The 14,719-nt window shown below is 40.2% G+C and overlaps 1 protein-coding gene across 6 annotated transcripts in view; it reads right to left on the minus strand.

The window, feature by feature from the left end:
- RNF216 (ring finger protein 216) overlaps positions 1-14,719 on the minus strand; it is a 204,825-nt gene that overhangs the window by 173,127 nt on the left and 16,979 nt on the right. Inside the window, exon 2 of one of the 6 annotated variants that reach the window (XM_058285737.1) lies at positions 4,241-4,318. The exons of the other annotated variants lie outside the window; for them this stretch is intronic. The gene's annotated coding sequence lies outside the window, so the exon portion shown is untranslated. The remainder of the gene's footprint in view (positions 1-4,240; positions 4,319-14,719) is intronic. 6 annotated transcript variants of the gene reach the window in all.

The raw sequence follows: 14,719 nt of genomic DNA on the forward strand, positions 1-14,719 counted from the left end.
CTCTGTGTCCATTTCACTGTGTGTTCTTCTGTGTCTGTTATATTCTCATTAGGAGGCTCCAGTAATCCATCCCGGGACTTCCTGGAGTGGGGGAGAGGTGATAATTCTCTTGCTCCACCTCAGCTCCCTAGTTCGCTGCATCTCATATTGTCTCTTCTCTGTGTTGTTTTTTTAAAAATTTTATTTATTTTCTCGTCCCTTCCCCCCCACCCCCAGTTGTCTGCTCTCTGTGTCCATTCGCTGTGTGTTCTTCTCTGACCACTTCTATCCTTATCAGCGGTACCAGGAAATCTGTGTTTTTTTTGTTGTGTCATCTTTTTGTGTCAGCTCTCTGTATGTGCAGCCCCATTCTTGGGCAGGCTGCACTTTCTTTCGTGTTGGGCGGCTCTCCTTATGGGGCACACTCCTTGCACGTGGGGCTCCCCTACGTGGGGGAAACCCCTGCATGGCAAGGCACTCACTGCGCACATCAGCGTTGCGCATGGGCCAGCTCCACACGGGTCAAGGAGGCCCGGGGTTTGAACCACGGACCTCCCATGTGGTAGGTGGACGCCCTATCCATTGAGCCAAGTCCACTTCCCTTCTCTGTGTCTCTTTTTTGTTGCATCATCTTGCTGTGTCAGCTCTCGTGGGGGCGGCACCACTCCTGGGCGGTCTGCCTTCATGCACAGGGCTGCACTCCTTGTGTGCGGGGCCACTCCCTGGTGGGGGGGCACCCTGTGTGGGGTGACACTCCTTGTGTGCAGCAGCACTCCATGTAGGCCAGCTCACCATCTGGGCCAGAAGGCCCTGGGTATCAAACCCTGGACCTCCTATATGGTAGGCGGACGCTCTATCCATTGAGCCATGTCCGCTTCCTATGACTTCTTTTTATCTTGATTGTAGTAACAGTAACTTGGATATATATGTTGGTTAAAATTCACTGAACTGTACCATAAAATGGATGGATTTTTTATATAAATTATATCTCAATAAAAGTTAAAAAAAAAATAGACAAGAATCCATGAATGAAAAATGAGATACTGCACACACTCACTGCAATGGCTAAAATGTATAAGAGTACCTCTTTGGAGAACTGTTTAACAGTTTCTTAAAAAGTTAAATATGCATCCACATCAATTTAAATATACATCTATAATCTAACAATTCCACTCCTAGGCATTTAGCTAAGTAAAACTTAAAACTATGTCCGCAAAAAGTCTTGTACAAGAAGATTCACAGCAGTTTTATTCATAATAGCCAAAACTGGAAGTAGCAGTCCAGGTTTCAATCAAATCAACAAAATGAAAAACAATTGTTGATACACTTATACAATCAAGTCAACTGAGCAGTAAAAGAAAGAAGTCCTGATAGACATATCAATATGAATGAATCTCAAAAAGACTGAACACAAGAGTATACACAAGAGTGTATGGTTAATACTCAATTTATATAAAGGTCTAGATAGGAAAAGTGAATCTATAGTGATAGAAATCCGAAGTTGCTTCCAGGGTGGTGGGGTGGGGTTGGCAAATGGGAAAAGCATGAAGGAACTGTATGGGGTAATGTAAATGTTCTGTACCTCGATGAAGGTGTGGACCACATGGGAGTATGTATCTATCAAAACTGATCAAATAATACCCTTGATATTGTCTCCTCTCACTGTGTATAAATTATACTCAATTTTTTAAAATGTTAAAGAGAGATTAAGAGTCATGTATAAAGGAGCTGATATACCTCAGTGGTTGAGCACCTGCTTCTCATGTATAAGGTCTGAGGTTCAATCCCCAGTACCTCCTAAAAACAAAAACAGACAAGGAGTAGTTGTGGCTCAAGCAGTTGAGCTCCCACCTCCCACATGGGAGGTCCCAGATTCAGTTCCTGATACCTCCTGAAGAAGATAAAAAAACAAGGAACAGACATTGAGCAAAAACAAGGAGCAGACAACAAGAAAAAACAAGCAGACAATGAGAAAAAAAAACAAAACAAGCAGGTAGCAGATATGGTGGAGAGGCAACTGAGTGCCTGCCTCTCACATGAGATATCCCAGGTTCAGTTCCTGGTACCTCCTAAAGAAAAAAAAAAAAATGGAAAAAAACCTAACTCTCATTGAGGAGCAAAAAGAGCTCAGTGGTTGAGTGCCGGCTTCCCATGTACAAGATCTTGGGTTCAATCCCCAGTATCTCCTTAAAAGAGTCATGTCTGATTGACGGATTCTAACAAAGTTCTAATGGAACTTTTTGAAAAAGACTAGAAGGAATGATGTAAAAGAACATTTGAAGAGATAATGCCTGAGTTTTTTTTTAATAAATGGAAAAAAAAATCATGCATCTTCACATAAAGTATATCAACTATTGAGCAACAGTAAAAATAAAATTGCACAACATGTCATAACAAAGTAGAACATCAATAAAATAATAAAAACTACTAGAGATGAAATGCAGACAAAAATCAACTCAATGCTAAGAGAATGGAATACTGACTGCCAAGAGGCAAGAAAAAAAGTGTTAACCTAGAATTCTATAATCAGCGAAATGATTATTTGATTATTCAAGAGTGGGGGGGGCAGGATAAAACTATCTTCAGACATTCAAAAATGGAGTTTACACTCCAGAGAGTCCCACTTAAAAAGCTATTAAAAGAGGAAACCCATCAAACAGAAACAAGATTCCAGAGGGAAGAATACAGGATACAGAAACAATGTTCAGCACAGAAAATAACAACATAGGGTCTCAATTTTAGTAACTAAATGTCTGTGGCACAACTTAGAAAAATTTGTTTAAAAGATGAAACTAAAATTTTATACAACTGTAAGGTAGAAGTATATGTTGAGGGAGTGATATTCACTGAACAGATGAAGCATGATATGATCTTCATCTTATATGAGAGGATAAAAGAGATAATACCACTAAAAACTAAAATCAGCAGCCTACTCCCATCAAGATGGCAGAGTGAGGCACTTCAGGGCTCTGTCCCCCCAAAGAAACTTTTACCAACCAACAAGAACTGACAAGGAAGCAGATGTGGCTCAGGCAACTGAGCTCCCATCTACCACATGGAAGGTCCGGGTTTGGTTCCTGGTGCCTCCTGAAGAAGACCACGAGCTGGTGCGATGAGTTGGCACTGCAAGCTGATGCAACAAGATGATTCAGTGAGATGATGCAGCCAAGAGACACAGTGAGGAAACACAATGAGAGGTGCAACAAAGCAGGGAACAGAGGTGGCTCGGGCAATTAGGCACCTCCCTCGCACACAGGAGGTCCTGGGTTCAGTTCCTGATGCCCCCTAAAAAGAGGAGACCAGCACACAACAAACAGACACAGCCAGAGCAAAACAATGAGGGGGTGGGGAGAAATAAATAAATCTTAAAAATAAAAAAGGAACTGACAGAAACATCCTTCACAAAGCTCTAGAAAACTGCAGTAACAGGGCAAACACCAAAGTAAGAAAAAGGCTACTTAAAAGCAGCAGGGGGAAGCAGACTTGGCCCAGTGGATAGGGCGTCCGCCTACCACACAGGAGGTCCGTGGTTCAAACCCCGGGCCTCCTTGACCTGTGTGGAGCTGGCCCATGCGCAGTGCTGATGCGTGCAAGGAGTGCCATGCCACGCAAGGGTGCCCCCCGTGTAGGGGAGCCCCATGCACAAGGAGTGCGCCCTTTAAGGAGAGCCGCCCAACACGAAAGAAAGTGCAGCCTGCCCAGGAATGGCGCCGCATACACGGAGAGCTGACACAAGGTGACGCAACGAAAAGAAACTCAGATTCCTGTGCCGCTGACAACAACAGAAGCAGACAAAAAGAACACGCAGCAAATGGGACATAGAGAATAGACAACTGGGGAGGGGAGGGGCGGAGGGGGGGAAGGGGAGAGAAATAAAATAAATCTCCAAAGAAAAAAATAAAAGCAGTAGGAAATCAGGAAAATGAAAGATGAACACAGAGACTATAAACATAAAAAAACCAAACCAAAAAAACCCCAGCAATTACTGGGGAGTGGGTGTCGCTCAGTGGTTTGAGTGCCTGCTTCCCATGTCTGAGGTCCCAGGTTCAATCCCAGGTACCCCCTAAAAATTAAATAAATAAACTTAAAACAACAACAACAACAAAAACCCAAACCAAGAGCAGGAGGCTAGGAGTGGATGTGGCTCAAGTAGTTGAGCACCTGCTTCTCACATGGGAGGTCCTGGGTTCATTTCCTGGTACCTCTTAAAAACAGAGACACAAAGAGCAAGCAAGTATCAAACAAACAAAAAACAACTCACGGAGCCGATGTGGCTCGGGGTTGATCATCGGCTTCCCACATATGAGGTCCTAGATTCAAATGCCCCCAGCCCCAGTACCTGAAATAAAAAAAAAAGGCACTGGGTTCTCATAGTGCACTGGCTGGGTCTTCTCATGCCCCTTACTGGTTTGGCAACAGAGCTGGCCTGCATGCTCAGTACAGGTACCTGGACCTGGCCGGAGCAGAGGAACCCTTGGGCAGATACTGGGAGTGTGTATGTCTGGTCCAATCTGCCTGGTGGTGGCCCAAGAGGTTTGCTGTCCCAGAACTTACCCTGAGTGTAGAAGGCAGCTCTCAGAATTCTCTTACAGAACACTGTGGGAGAAAAGTCAAGTGATGCTGCCTGGGGCAAGGGATTGCTGGCTGTAGGATATACATACAGTGCAGTGTCAGGGACCATGAGGAAACTGTTTCCTAGGAAAGTGGGGTCATTCACATCTGTGTAAATGGGGGAATAACTAGAGCCATAAGCACACGCCTAATATAAAGATGTTGCACAAGTACAGAAAGGACCAGGGAGGCCCCTATGCTTTGGCCTGGAGCTATTTTCCAAACTCATTTTATGCTTGACGGAGCGTACTCCCATAGATCAAATCTGAAAAGACAGCAAAGGTGTTTTGCTTTTTTTCCCTTTCTTTTTTTTTGTTAATTCTTAGCACTCAATGAAAGCTCTGTCATAATACTAGCTAGATACAAACTTAAGGAAAAGACACCACAGAATCTAAATTCCAGCAATAATACACTGAAATAGCAAAATGTCCAGGTTCCAGTGAAAGATTACATAACACACACAAAAAACAAGAAGTGATGGCCCAGGCGAAGGAGAAGATTAAAGCATTAGAAACCATCAATGAGGAAGTCAGATCTGGGAAAAGACTTTAAGAAAATGATCCTGTATATGCTCAAAGAGCTAAAGGAAAACATGGACAAAGAACTAAAGGAAATCAGGAAAATGAAAGATGAACACAGAGACTATAAATACAGAGATGGAAATTATGAAAAGGAACCAGAGCTGAATACCACAGTTAACATAATTTAAAAATTCCCTACAGCAATGAATGTCTCATGATGATGGAGGAGACTGTTGCTATGGGGGGAGGAGTGGGGTGAGGGGGGGTGGGGGGTATATGGGGACCTCATATTTTTTGAATGTAATATTAAATAAATAAATAAAACAAAATAAAAATTCCCTACAGGGGAGCAACAGCAGACTGGAGGTGTCAGAAGAAAGAATCAGTGAACTTGAAGATAAGACAAGTGAAATCATCTAGTCTGAGGCATAGAAAGAATAAGGAAAAGAGAACAGAGTCTGATGAACCTTCGGGGCACCATCAAGCCTGCCAATATAAGCATTGTGGGAGTCCCAGAAGAAGAAAAAGAGAAAGGGGCAGAGAGAATATTCAAGGAAATAAGAGCTGAAAATTTCCCCAATTAAACAAAAAACATGAATATACAATCCAAGTCACTCAACGGACTCCAAACAGGATCAATTCAAATAGACCCACACTGTGTCATGTTATAATCAAACTGCTGAATACCAAACATAAAGAGAATTCTGAAAGTCACAAAAGAGAAGCAACATGTCATGTATAAAGGAGCCTCAGTAAAACTGAGTGCAGGGAGTGGATGTAGCTCAAGTGGTTGAGCACCTGCTTCCCATATATGAGGTCCCAGTTAGATCTCTGGTACCTCCTAAAAACAAACAAAAAACCCATTCTCACTGGGGAACAGATGTACCAAAGTGGATGAGCGCCCACTTCCCATGTATGAGGTCCTGGGTTCATTCCCCCAAAACTCCTAAAAAACCAAAAAAACCCGGAGTGCTGACTCCTCACTGGAAACCATGAAGACAAGAAAGCTGCGGGAAGATATATTCAAAGTGCTCAAATAAAAAAAGCTGCCAACCAAGAATTCAGTATCTGGCAAAACTGTCTTTCAAAAATGAGGGAGGGGCTAAGACATTCTCGGATGTCACTTCATTACCACTAGCCTTGTCCTACAAGAAATGTTAAAGGCAGTTCTGCAAGTTGAAAGGAAAAGACTGAAACCACATGAAGAAATAAGTTCTCAAGAAAAGATAACAACATGGGTGACTATAAGTAACAGTAGTATTGTATTTTTGGTTTGTAATTCCACTTTTTACTTCAGTGGTTTTAGGCTCATAATGTATAAACATTATTTGTACAAGATATACATAAAAATGAGGGGACAGAGGATTATAGGAACCTACTTTGTGTATGCTACTGAAGTTAAGTTGGTATCAAAGCAAATCAGATTTGCTTACAGATTTAGGATGTTAAATTTTAAGCCTCATGTTAACCATGAAGAAAATATAAGAATAAGAATATGCTAACTCATAGACAGAAAACAGTACAAGATACCAGAGGTGGGGGGCAGGGGTAATTGGGAGTTAATGCCAAAGGAGTGGAGAGTTTCTGTTAGGGAACATTCTAGTAATGGATAGTGGTGAAAGTACTGAAATATTAATCACATGGAATGTTATGCTTGGGAGGGTTTGGGATGGGAGATTTATGGCAATATAATTTCCACAATTAAATAAAACAGAATGAAAAACTAAAGAGGGGGAAAAGCTAAAATGAGGATGCTATGTATCAGGCACTTTTCTAAGCACTTTCACAAGTGTAACTCCTCACTAGGAGCCCTTTAAGGTTGGTACTATTATTATCCTTTTTTAACGAGAATCTTCTAGTTATGTCCACAACGAAGTAACTTATACTGAACCTATTACAGAAAACAACTATAAAAGACAGAATATATAAAACAATGGAAAAAAACAGGATTTCAGGGGCTCTAACCCTTGAAAACGGAGAGGAACAAGAGGACAACAAACATCCATCCTGGTTTTTTCCCTGAAGGAAATTCCAAAATCACAAGATGAAGAAATGGCACTTACGCAGAGACAGCAGCAGTTCTAACAGGCTGAAGAGTCAAATGTCAGAGTACAGGGCTGCCAAAGTAACTGGGACTTAAGGGTGAAAATCAAGGCAAGGAGGAATCCATAGAGGAAGATTCACCCAAAAATCAGCATAAGAATTCTCCCTCAAGTTGTTGGCCTATGCTGCATACACACTGAGCAACACTTCAAAAAGCCAGCAGTAAAGCAGTTTAAGGGCCGAACCAGAACAGACATCTCTGCCACTAAAGTGTTGCTGAGGAGTAAAGTTAGAGGTCAAGCCCCGCCAAGTAGAGGTGCCTTTTCATCTGAAATTCTGGAAGGACCACATCTTACAGGTAAGAGCAAAAGGAAACAGTCCTACAAAAGCCTAAAACCAAATTTTAACAGGATTAAGATGATTTGCCAGTACCCCTCTGTCCACAAGAGAAAAAAAAAACTTAAAACCACAGTGGAGGAAGATCATTTGGAGTACCTTTAATTTTTCACCCAAAATATCCAGCCTCCAAATAAAATTACAAGGCTTGCGAAAGCAAAAACAAAACACCCTCTACACTCACACCCACAACTAAAAGGAACAAAGGGCAACAAGCAAAAGAACATGGGAAAAACCAGACACAGAAACCAGCCCACATGTGCTTCAAATATTGTAGTTTCTTGACAGGGACACTAAAATGACTATTATGTAACAACAACAAAAGATGAATAAAATAGTTGAAAAGGGAATTTTAAAAGAATTGGAATTGATAAACAATATCCTGGACACAGCAGAAAAAAGTCCTAGTGAACTGGAAAAGAGGTCATTAGAAAATATTCAAATTAACACAGAGTAAATGAATGCACAGTCCACAAAAGAGTGTAAACAGACATGGCAAAACAGTTAAAACTCCTAAAATATGTTTAATTGGAGTCCCAAAAAGCAAAGACAGAAAAAGTGAAAGAGGAAGAGGAATGGGAGAGGCAATATTTGAAGAGAGAAAAGCACTCTTACTCAAAGTGATGAAAGACTGAACCAACCCCATCAATTCAAGAAGTTCTGAGAACCTCAATAAGCATAAATACAAAGAAAATCACACCTATGGTTTAAAACTAAGATAGGGAAGCAGATTTGGCTCAACTGGTAAGAGTGTCCACCTACCATTCAGGAGACCCAGGGTTCAAACCCAGGGCCTCCTGACCCATGTGGTGAGCTGGCCCACATGCAGTGCTGACATGCAAAAGGAATGCCATGCCATGCAGGGGTGTCTCTCATGTAGGGGAGCCCCACACGCAAGCAGTGCGCTCCACAAGGAGAGCCGCCTGGCATGAAAAAAGCACAGCCTGCCCAGGAGAGGCGCTGCACACACAGAGAGCTGACACAGCAAGATGACGCAACAAAAAGAGACACAGATTCCTGGTGCCACTGACAAGAATGTGAGTGGACACAAAAGAACACACAGTGAATGGACATAGAGAGCAGACAATGGGGAGGGGGAAGGGGAGAGAAATAAAAAGAAAATCTAAAAAAATAAATTAAAACAATAAAACCAAGATGATGAGATCATCTCTAAAGGAGACATATGAAAACAGATGTATTATTTTCAAAGGAAAACAGTAAAGACTACTACTTTTCAACAGAAACCATGACAGCTGAATAGTACTTTTAAAGTGAAGACAAACTGCTAAGCTAGAATTGTGAACCCAGTAAGAATATCCTTTAATAATAAAGTAATGATATTTTCACACTTTATTCTTTCAAACAAGGAGTGAAAGAATTTGTTCCTACTAAACTAAAAGGAATTCCCCAGGCTGAATGAACATGAAGGAAAATGATCTTAGAAGGAAGCACAACACTGCAGAGAAATAAGAGTACCAGAATGTAAAAGAATACTGACTGCATAATACATTACTAACACTGACTTGTTGGATTTAAAATCTATATAGAATTTAAAAACATAGTTAAAATGGCACAAAAAGCTGGCAGAAGATAAATGGTGTTACACCATCTTAAGGTTCTTGCAGTGTTTGGGAAATGGGAAATACTCTTATTTAAGGTACACTGTAATAAGTCAAAGACTCATATTTCTTCTCTAGGGTAACCATAAAAAGTACAATAAAAAGAATGCATAACTAAAAATAGAGAAAAAAATGGAAATATAAAATAACCATTTAATGCAAAAGAAGACATAAAAAAAGGTTCAAAATAAGATGGAACAAATAATAAACCAAAAGCACCAAGGTATACTTAAAAACACAGTTATGTCAAATTACATAAAGGTAATAATTACTCCAACTATAAGACAAAGATTGTCAGTATGGATAAACAAAACTAAATTAACTGATATTTTGCAAGATACATATTTAAAACATAAGAAAACCAAAAGGTTTAAAGGAAAAGAATAGAAAACAAAATAACAAACATTCACAACTCATCTTGGCGGCGGACTTGGCCCAGTGATTAGGGCGTCCGTCTACCACATGGGAGGTCTGCGGTTCAAACCCCAGGCCTCCGTGACCCGTGTGGAGCTGGCCCATGCGCAGTGCTGATGCGCGCAAGGAGTGTCGTGCCACACAGGGGTGTCCCCCGCGTAGGGGAGCCCCACGCACAAGGAGTATGCCCCATAAGGAGAGCTGTCCAGCGTGAAAAGAAAGGCAGCCTGCCCAGGAATGGTGCTGCATACATTGAGAGCTGACACAACAAGATGACACAACAAAAAGAAACACAGACTCCCGTGCAGCTGACAACAACAGAAGCGGACAAAGAAGAAGATGTAGACACTAGACACAGAGATTAGACAACTGGGTGGGGGGAGGGAGGAGGGAAGAGAAATAAATAAATCTTTAAAAAAAAAACACAAAACAACTCATCTAATACATTCTTAACTTCAGATACTGTTATTTTTCAGTGTTAGAAATGTCCATGTGATTTTTAAAATAACTTCCAATTCTGTTGAAATTCTCTTCAACAATTTTATATTTTCCTGTTTTTTAAACGAGAATCCATTTTTCTAAAAAAAACTATGAGTATATAAATATTGCACAAAATAGACATTACAAAGCATATTACTAGAGACAAGTAGGAAGACTTCATCCAAATAAAAGGGAAGATACAGCAATCCTGGGAGCAGATGTAGCTCAAGTGACTGAGCACCTGCTTCCCACGTACGAGGGTCCTGGGTTCAATCCCTGGTACCTCCTAAAAACAAACAAACAAAAAAAACCCAACTCTGTGGAGAAGATGTAGCTTAGTGGTTGAGCACTTGCTTCCTGTTTATGAGGTCCTGGGTTCAATCCCTGGTACCTCCTAAAAAATAAAAAATAAATATAGCATAAATTGATAAAACTTAAGGAAATAAGACAAATTTACAATTATACTTGGATATAGGAGTGAACAGTACTATCAGACAGTGTAGCCTAATTGACATTTATAGATAATTCCACTCAACTGCAGAACATATTCTTTTCAAATATATTAGGAACATTCACCAAACAGACCGTATTAGTCAGCCAAAGGGGTGCTGATGCAAAATATCAGAAATTGGTTGGTTTTTATAAAGGGTATTTATTTGGGGTAGGAGCTACAGATACCAGGCCATAAAGCATAAGTTACTTTCCTCACCAAAGTCTATTTTCCTATGTTGGAGCAAGATGGCTGCCAATGTCTGCGAGGGTTCAGGCTTCCTGGGTTCCTCTCTTCCTGGGACTTCTGTTTCCTCTGTGAGCTTACTTCCCGGGGCTCCAGCTTAAGGATTCAGCATCAAACTCCAACATCAAAACCCCCCAACGCAGTCCTTTGCCATGCCTTTTATCTGTGAGTCCCCACCCAACAAGGGGTGGGGACTCAACACCCTAATGAAGTGGCCCAATCAAAGCCCTAATCATAACTTAATCACACCCAGGTACAGACCAGATTACAAACATAATCCAGTATCTATTTTTGGAATTCATAACCATATCAAACTGCTACACAGACTATATGCTGAGCCATAAAGCCTAGCCCAAGAAATTTCAAGAGCTTGAAATCATCCAGCACACATTGTCTGACCAAAGTCAATAAAAGAAAGATAATTAAGGAATTTTTAAATACTGTAAATTAAGCAGTAAATACCTAAATAATCCATAAGTCAAAGGAAGAAAACCCAGTGAAAATTAGAAAATATTCTGAATGAATGAACTGAAAGATAATGAAAACAAAACATATCAAAATGTGTGGGGTGGAGTTACAGCAGTGCTTAAGAGTTAAATTTACAGATCCAAATGTCTATTTTATAGAAGGAAAAAGATTGAAATCATTGAGCTAAGCTTCAATTTCAGGAAGCTATAAAAATAACAAAGTTAAACCTAAACGAAGTATAATAAATAGAAGAAATTCACAAGAGCAGTAGCCAACAAAACAGATAGCAGACATACAATGGAAAACAATCCAAGTTTTAAAAAGATTATTAAAATTAATAAACCTCTAGTAAGACTGATTATGGGGGAAAAAAGGGAAAAAACACAAATAACCATTATCAAGACGGTAAAAGAAAATATCATTACAGATCCTACAAATTAAAGAAGTTAAGAAAATATGAGCCAAATGGCTCAGGTATGACAGATAAATTATAAAGAAAAGAATGGAATGTAAGCTATACCTTACGTGATTTAAAAGACATCAAAATATTAAAACGGGCAAGATTAAGCTATAGTATCTAGAGATGTACTTTTGGGTGATAAAACTATAAAGAAACACAAGGCGGCAATTATAAAAGTCAGACTAAGGGTTACTTTTAGGGAGAGGGAACTTGCTGATTGGGAAAGGATAAATGAAAGTAGCATGAAGATGGATGGCAAGGGTCTACTCCTTGACCTGCACGGTACATACAAGTCCTATAATAATTCATTAAACTGTTCATTTGTGTGGTTTTCTACACTGGTGTTTCAAAATAAAAGGGTTAAAAAAACACAAGATATTACACGCACATAGAATGGCTAAAATTCTGATAACTGATAATAGAAAGCGTTGAGAATATGAAGCAATGGGGACTTTCAAATACTATTAGTGGGAGTGTAAAATGGTAACACACTTGTGCAAAAAAAGCTTGACAAGGGAGAGGATGTGCCTCAGGCATTTGGGCGCCCACCTCCCATATGGGAGGTCCCAGGTTAGGTTCCTGATGCCTCCTAAGAAGAAACGAGCAATGAGCAAAAAACATGCAAAAACAATAAGCAAACAGCCAAGGAGCAATCTGGGGGAGGGAAAAAAAAGCTTGACACTTTATGCAGTATAGTGGAAGATGTGCATATTTAAGACCCAATGATTCCAGTGCTAGCAATATATTTTACAGAAATGTGTGCTTACAATGCACCAGAATATATGTACAAGAATGGTCACAGCAGTATTATTTGTAGTAGCCAAAAACTGAAAATGACTCATATCAATGTTGGAATGGACCAATATGCTGTGGTATGTTCATACAAGTAAAACCTAAATGGCAATAAATATAAGTCAATTACAGCTACACACAACATGGATGCGTCTTAAAATAATGGTTAAGTGAAGGAATCCAGACACAAAAGAATATTTATTAAATGGCCCCATTCACGGGCAGGGTTTACTTAGTAGTTTGGGGTGAAACTTTTCCTTATGCATGTTGTATTTTATAATGGAAAAATTTCAGGGGACAAAAATCATTATATTAAAAAAAATTAAAAAAATAGTAGTTGCCCCCATGAAACAGTTGGGGTCAGCAGGGAAAGGTTTCCAAAGGACTAATGCTTTTCATTAAGTCTTACAGCACAGTTTTATTTCTGAACCACATCTTTATCTTACTTTTTAAGATTTTATTTATTTCTCCCCCCTTTCCCCCCACTGTCTTCTCTCTGTGTCCATTCACTGTGTGTTCTTCTGTGTCTCCCTACATTGTCAGGTGGCACCGGGAAACTGCGTCTCTTTTTTGTTGAGTCATCTTGCTGCATCAGCTCTCCGTGTGTGCGGCGCCACTCCTGGGTGGTCTGTGTTTTTTTCCACACGGGGCGGCTCTCCTTGCAGGGCACACTCCTTACACGTGAGGCACCCCTACATGGGGGCACCCTTATGTGGCATGGCACTCCTTGCGCACGGCAGCACTGCGCGTGGGCCAGCTTACCACATGGGTCAGGAGGCCCTGGGTATCAAACCCTGGAACCTCCATATGGTAGGTGGATCCTCTGTCAGTTGAGCCATGTATTCTTCACTACTTTACTTTGATGGCAATTACAGAAATGAAAAGAAATAAGAATCAAAGGCAACTGCTAAGAGGCCTTGTCAGTTCCAAGATTCTGTGACCTACCTAGTCACTTATCCTGTTTCTTCCTCTCTCAGAAAAATCTCAGTTTTCTCTGCCCTCATGGAAGAGGCCATATGCTTCAGAGGAGATAGGCCCAGATCCTGGGTTCTTATAAAGTGATGTTAACAAAGAGGTAAGAGTCAAATAATATCAGCATTTTTCCAATTTCCAGAATATAAAGTTGTATATATAGTATATCAAAAGCATGTTAAGGGAAGTGGATGTAGGCTCAACCAGTTGGGAGCCCACTTACCACATGGGAGGTCCTAGGTTCGGGACCCAGTGCCTCCTAAAAAAGATGAGCAGATGCTGTACCTGCTGCAAGGGGCTAGATGCTGCAGGCCATGGAGAGTGGCTATGGCTTAGGCAGTTGGGCACTCACCTCCCATGTAGGAGGTCCTGGGTTCAGTTCCCAGTGCCTCCTGGAGAAGGTGAGCAAACAATGAGCAGACAGACAAGAGAACCATCTGGGGGAGGGAAGATAAATAAAAAATTTAAAAAAAAAAAAGTAAATATATCAAAACAAAAAGCATGTTAAAGTTACTACAACAGAACTTTCTGGCATTTATAACTGGACAAAGGTTCTCAATTTTAAATTACAAACCCGGGTATAAATTTGGGATTTGACTTGAAATAATATTATGTATAAATAACACAAGAAAGAGCTTTGGTGCCAAAGTATAAACTACATCTAATCAAGTATTTTACTTTTCCTTCAAATATGATTTCTCATAAGTATTTTTAACACTTAAACCCAAAAGCCAAGTTTCTTACTTCTTTTTTTAACAACTAAATTTCTATAATTTTATACTGGAAATCAATAGAAATGTGATTCATTTCACATGTAATTTGGTTGGAGTGTCAACCTTGTTAGGTAAACAGATTAGATTACTAGTGGTGCTTTCAAAGCAAGATTCCTCCTGAGTGGCAAATACAGTGTCCCCAAGTTGCAATGAGCAAAGGAATCTGATTATAGAATTTCTACTGTTGACTAGCTTCTCTATGTCAGGTCATTTAACTCCCTGACTCTCAGTCCCCTCACTTGGGGTTTGCAGTTAGACTGTAGAAGTCTGAATTCTAGTTTTACCATTCAGTGGATGAGTGACTCTGGGTAAACTGCTTACCATCCTGGGCCTGATTTCCTCACTTATAAATGGGAATAATATGGTTGTTTTTAAAATTGAGTTAAATATATGCAAAGTGCTTAGCATAATGCCTGGCACATAATAAGTGTTCAAAATTAGTATGACATTACAAC

Source organism: Dasypus novemcinctus, chromosome 23 (assembly GCF_030445035.2).
Source record: "Dasypus novemcinctus isolate mDasNov1 chromosome 23, mDasNov1.1.hap2, whole genome shotgun sequence".
Lineage (NCBI taxonomy): Eukaryota > Metazoa > Chordata > Mammalia > Cingulata > Dasypodidae > Dasypus > Dasypus novemcinctus.